Genomic DNA, 6,037 nt, shown 5'->3' with positions numbered 1-6,037 from the left:
TGAGGATTAGAAAAGTAAGTAAAGAAAATGAAGACATACATGAAAATATTAAAACGGAAGCATAGGTTAGTACTGGGAGGGAGTCCCAGTGAATACTGTAAATCTAGCTGCAGTTAATTTTCCATACTCATTTATACCCCAATACAGCAGGGGGAAGAAGACAAAAGACTGCTTTAACACGATCCAAAGGACAACTAGAACAGTTTCTTGCTTCAATACTTTGATCTATAAAGTCCTTAATTATTGAGAAAAGTATTCGGTTATTCAGACAGTGAACCCATCCTAGACCAAGTATCCTAAAGGCAGTCATTCCCTAGGTCAAACCTTTTAAATTCAAAAAAAGGAGTAGAAGTATGTTTGAATTCTTTCACCTTTGCTCAAGAGGGAGTGGATTTACCTGTATGGGCCCTCTTAAAGTCCAAAACACAAAACAACCACTCCTTAGGTCAGGGTGTGTAGCCACACCTGTGAACAATTTTGAGCACCCTCAAACTCTGACCTTCAGAAAAGGTGGAAATAGGCTCATGGTTTGGGGCCTCTACAAGGATACCTTTTTTCCTCATAGTTGTAAGTATCCAGTACACTTTCCCTTCACAGCTGTAGGTATGGCCTGACTTCTAACAGTCAGGCTACCTTTTTCTTCAGAGCCCTAGGTATCAGGCTACCTTCCCTCCACAGCTTCAGTTATAGCCAGTCTTCTCCACAGTCAGAATTCCTTTCTCTTTTTAGCTCTAGTTGTTCAGTATACTTTCACAGCTGTAGGTATGTCCTGACATGACAGTGAGGGTACCTTTTTCTTCAGAGCTATAAATATTCAGGATACTTTTTCTCCACAATTTTGGGTATATCCTGACTTAATAATAGAATAGTTTTCCTATTAGCTGTTGATATCCAGGATTGTAGTTTGAGACTGTTCAGGCAGTTTCTGGAGCCATCTAGACCCAAATAGTCACACAGAAAATATATTAGTTACAACACTCTTTAATCTGTTATTTCAAGATTCTTATTAACTAATTCTTACATCTTAAATTAACCCATTTCTATTAATCTCACCACAGGCTGTCACTTATCAGTAAGGTTCTGTTCTGCATCTTTCTGCTTGAACAACTAAATTATATCTCTTTTACTCCACCTATTCTTTCTGTGTGTGTCTCTGTCTTTCTCTCTCTCTCTCTCTCTCTCTCTCTCTCTTTCTCCCTCCCTCCTCCTCTCTCTCTAATAAAGCAACTTCTTTATTTACCAATGCTAATAAAACATGTTCACAGCACACAGAGGGAAATTCCACATCACAAGATACCTTCCCTTCACAACTTTAGGTGTAGCCTGACTTCTGACACTCAGTGTTGTAGGGAGGTCGCTGGTTTGGTTCCCAGCCACCAGGCTAGCTTAGATCTGAAATAACCACACAAACACTGTATAAATTAAATCACTTATTGACCAGTTAGCTCTGGCTTCTTATTGGCTAACTCTTACATATTAATTTAACCCATTTCTATTAATCTGTGTATGGCCATGTGACTGTGAATTACTGGGTAAAATTCTCAGCATCTGTCTTCAGCAGCTCCATGGCTTCCCTTTTACTCTTCCCTTCTTCCTCCCAGCCTTCTGTTCAGTTTTCTCTGCCTGCCTAAGTTCTGCCCTATCAACAAGCCAAGGCAGTTTCTTTTTTCATTAATGGTAATCACAGCACACAAAGGGAAATTCCACATCAGATCAGGGTATCTTTCTCCACACAGCTGTAAATATCCAGACTACATTTGTATCATAGCTGTAGGTATAATTTGACTTCTGACAGTCAGGATAACTCCCCAACCCAGAGCTGTAACACTTGCACTATGAATTTAAACAATAATGTAACCCTTTTAGATTTTATATTTCTCTTCAATTAAATGGAATCACTGATTCAGGTGTAAAACTTTATTGATTCATATTAGTTCCTTTTCTGTTGATGTGATATAATGTCTAGGTCAACTTATAAAAATTAATTTGGCCTTTTGTTCCAGAGGGATACAGGATTGCCATGAAAGTGACACTGCAGCTGGGCAGTGGTGGTGCATACTTTTAATCCCACACTTAGGAGGCAAAGGCAGGCAGGTCTCTGTGAGTTTGAGACCAGCCTGGCTTACAAGAGCTAATTCTAAAACAGACTTCAATGCTAAAGAGAAGCACTTTCTTCTCAAATAAAAGACAGAAAGAAAGAAAGAAAGAAAGAAAGAAAGAAAGAAAGAAAGAAAGAGTTATGGCTACAAGTGTTGAGCATGACAGCTAAAATAGGAAGCAAAGAACTCAAATCCTTAACCTACAGTATAAAGCAGGGAATGTAAACTAGAAAAGCCTTTCCCCAGGGACTTAATTCCTCCAGCAGGATAGCATTTCCTAAGTCTTCTCAAACGATTCCATCAACTTAGAAGAATTGATTTCTCAGACTTCAAGCCTACCTGATTGCTTCATGGAGAAGAAAAACTCTGTAAGCCATTGGGTACCTTAACACCTGTATTATAGGAATGAATTCTTACAAGAGAAAAACTTTCATGGGTGAAAATAAGTTTAAAAAGTTGTTTTAATTGTGGTTATGTGGTATCAGTGTGCTTGTGTGGGTATGTGAATATGCATGGTGGTTTCTGATAATGTTATACCCTGGGATTTTCTAGCAGAAATTACAGGAAGTTATCAAAAATTATACCTTCGTCCTGGAAGTGAACATTTCTTAACTTCCTAGCCATGTTTCTAGTGCTCTAAATATTTTAAAGCCTATTTGTATCAATTCAAAGTCAGGAACTAGGAATAAACTCACACAAAAGAAAACTTTATTCCTGAAAATGATTTTGTAAAGACTTTAGACATAACAGTTGTCTTCAGCTTCAAGAAAAAAAAATAGTGTTTCATTTATTTTTCATCATAACCTTGAAGAAGGTCAATTGTTTACTATGCTCACTGAAGACTGATGATAGAGATCACTGCATTGTGGTTTCTACTTTGAAACATTTGAGGTAGATACTAAAGTATGCTCCAAGTGTGACAGATCCATTTAGTGAAGCTTATTTTGTGGTCCTTATATTTCTTCTGTGACTTTTATTAATCTATTTTGTTTTTACTTAGTGATAAGTATGTTTGTACTATAATGTGTAGAATGGTAATCCCATCTAAGTGGTTCATTTTTTTATCTCAATATCAGGCAGTGCACGATCATACTTTTCAAGTAAGAGTGTCTATGAAATGGTGGTGGGTTGTTGCTCCTGGTTTTGTTTTTCATATTTCCACAAATTCTCAAATTCCTTTGAGATTTTCTTGGTATTCAGTTTTGGTTAGATGTTAGTAACGATTCAGGGGTACACTTGAAGTTATTATCCTCATGTGTCTACCTTCTGAGTAAAGTCTATGGGTAGATGATGTAATCCCAACATGTGCTGTTTTGTCAACACAATTTAACAATGTTAAAATGCTTAATAGAAGAGAATTTAAGAAATATTAATGATCTTGTGTGTGTGTTCAAAACAGTATTTTCATTTATCTTGTAGACATGTAATAAAGTAGAATAATCAACATTCAACTGTGTATCTCATACCCTAGCTTGATGTTTTATACATGTGTGTTGGTGTATAAATATATATATATTAGAATATATATATATATACATATATATATATATGTATATATATATATACTGATGTTTCATGCTTCCCCTGTCCCCATTAGTTAACCATTTGGCATTTTATCTTAAAGAATTGCCTTCTAAGGAAATTACCCAAGGATGTCAGATAATGTAATGGCACCAAGATTTATTTTGTAACAAAGATTTATGGTGTGTGTGCAATATGATTATGGGTTTTTAGGACCAATGCAGATATGTGGAGACCAGAAGACCACTTTGCTGTTTCTACTTTAGGTCCTCTTAATATGATGATAAAGGTCAGTTTTCCATCCTTGCACACCACAGACCTTTTCCATGGAGCCATTTCACTGGTCCTCAAATAAGATTATGCCGAATATTATAATAGTAAACTATCATTCTCTTTTCAGATTGTAAACTTAATTTCATACAAGGATAGAGGAACACAGTATAATTTGAATAATAAATCCTCTTTGCATAAGAAAATGTTTATATGATCAAATATCTTTTTAATTTGTCTATTCTGGGGACTAAACATTTGTTTATAACACTTTCTCAAAAACCACAATTGAATGCCAAATAATTGCCTCATTCAGTAAAATTGGTTGCTGATAAGCCTGATGACCTGTGTTCTAACTCTGGGTGATCCATATTCCACCTACAAAGTTTTTTTCTTTTATTTCTAAACTTGGGAAGTGGCATATGCACACTCCTACATACATAAATAATTTTTTTTAATTTATTTATTATGTATACAGTATTCTGTCTGCATGTATGCCTGAAGGCCAGAAGAGGGCACCAGACCTCATTTCAGATGGTTGTGAGCCACCATGTGGTTGCTGGGAATTGAACTCAGGACCTTCGGAAGAGCAGGCAATGCTCTCAACCACTGAGCCATCTCTCCAGCCCCTACATAAATAATTTTTAATCCTGAATAAGTACAACTGAGGCCAATTTCAGTCTAATGAATCCCTAGGTTTCATCACTAAAACTCACAAAACGAAAGACAATAATAGACACCTGTGAGTTGTCCAGATGTATACACACAAACACTGTTCAACCATTTTTACATGGATAAAGTAAATAAAGTGAAGAAAATTATTCAATTATTGAGTACATATTAAATGATTGCACATTTAAATTATAGAATTTCAAGAAATATTACTGTTCATCAGAACAATGATGGTTCCTTTTAAATCATACATTATCCTTACATTCTCTGATTCACTGATAGGTCATTTAAAAACACATACCTCAGCTGGACTTAGAGGTGCATGGCTATAATCCCAGCTCTTGCAGGATTGTATTGGGCAAATCTCTGAGTCAGTAGCCATCTTTGCCCTTAGTGAATTTCATTGCAGCTATGCCTCTGTGGACATACCCTGTGTCAAAAATTATGAAAATACAATTTTATCTCAAATTTTGGAACTTTTTCTAATATAATATGACTGGACTATGAATGGTTTCAACAAAAGCTTTTTGTTATCTTACTCACATCAAGAGAACTGTGTTAACAAAGAAACTGAGAAGCATTGTGGAGAGGTAAAGAAATCCATTAAATTCTTTGACAACCATCAAGAGGGGATTTTCCTCATCCTCAAGTGATAGGAGACAGAAGGAATAGTAGCTCATCTTCATCTTCAGCATTATTATGACCTGGAGAGTTGACTCAGTAGTGCTGCTCCTCTTGGATACCAAAGTTTAATTCCTGGCACCTATATCTGATTCTTCAGAACTACTTGTATTTCCTGGTCCTGAAGATCTGGTACATTCTTCTGCCCTCCTAGGAAACCAGATATGCAAATGGTGGAAAGACATATAAGTATATGATTACATATTGTTTTAAAGGGTTCTCTTCATATACCAATGGCATGCCAGAAATCACTAGTAAGCAGAAGATGCTGTCTGATCCCCTGTGACTAGAGGTACAGACAGTTGTGAGCTGCCTTTTGGGTGCTGGGAATCAAAAGTCAAGCCCTGTGGATGGACACCCAGGGTTTTAAGTGCTGAGCCTTCTATATAGCCCCATGAACATGTCGTTAATAGCAGTATGGTGTTATTAGCTGATCTAAGTTCATCTTTACCTTGGCCTTGATGACCCAGAAGATTGATAGCATGAGAAACTAACTTAGACTTGATGCTTAAAGAATTTTCCAAGCCAAAATCTCCACAAAATGAAGAAACACTACAATGAATGATCATGAGAGAAACTGACAATAAAAATATCTAAAAGATAATTGACCAATTAATCAAAGCCACAAGAGTGAGTTTATCTTCAATAAAGTAAATAACCATCCATTGGAGCCCACAATCTCACATGTCAGGTGTACCCCTGATTAAATTTATACCTCTTGTAAGTAAAGAAAGAAACTTGCAGGCATGAAGTCTGACTTGTTTGAATGGTTTCATATTCTATTTCCCTGATGC

Source organism: Myodes glareolus, chromosome 20 (assembly GCF_982192425.1).
Source record: "Myodes glareolus chromosome 20, mMyoGla1.1, whole genome shotgun sequence".
Lineage (NCBI taxonomy): Eukaryota > Metazoa > Chordata > Mammalia > Rodentia > Cricetidae > Myodes > Myodes glareolus.
Note: the sequence above shows the minus strand (reverse complement) of the source record.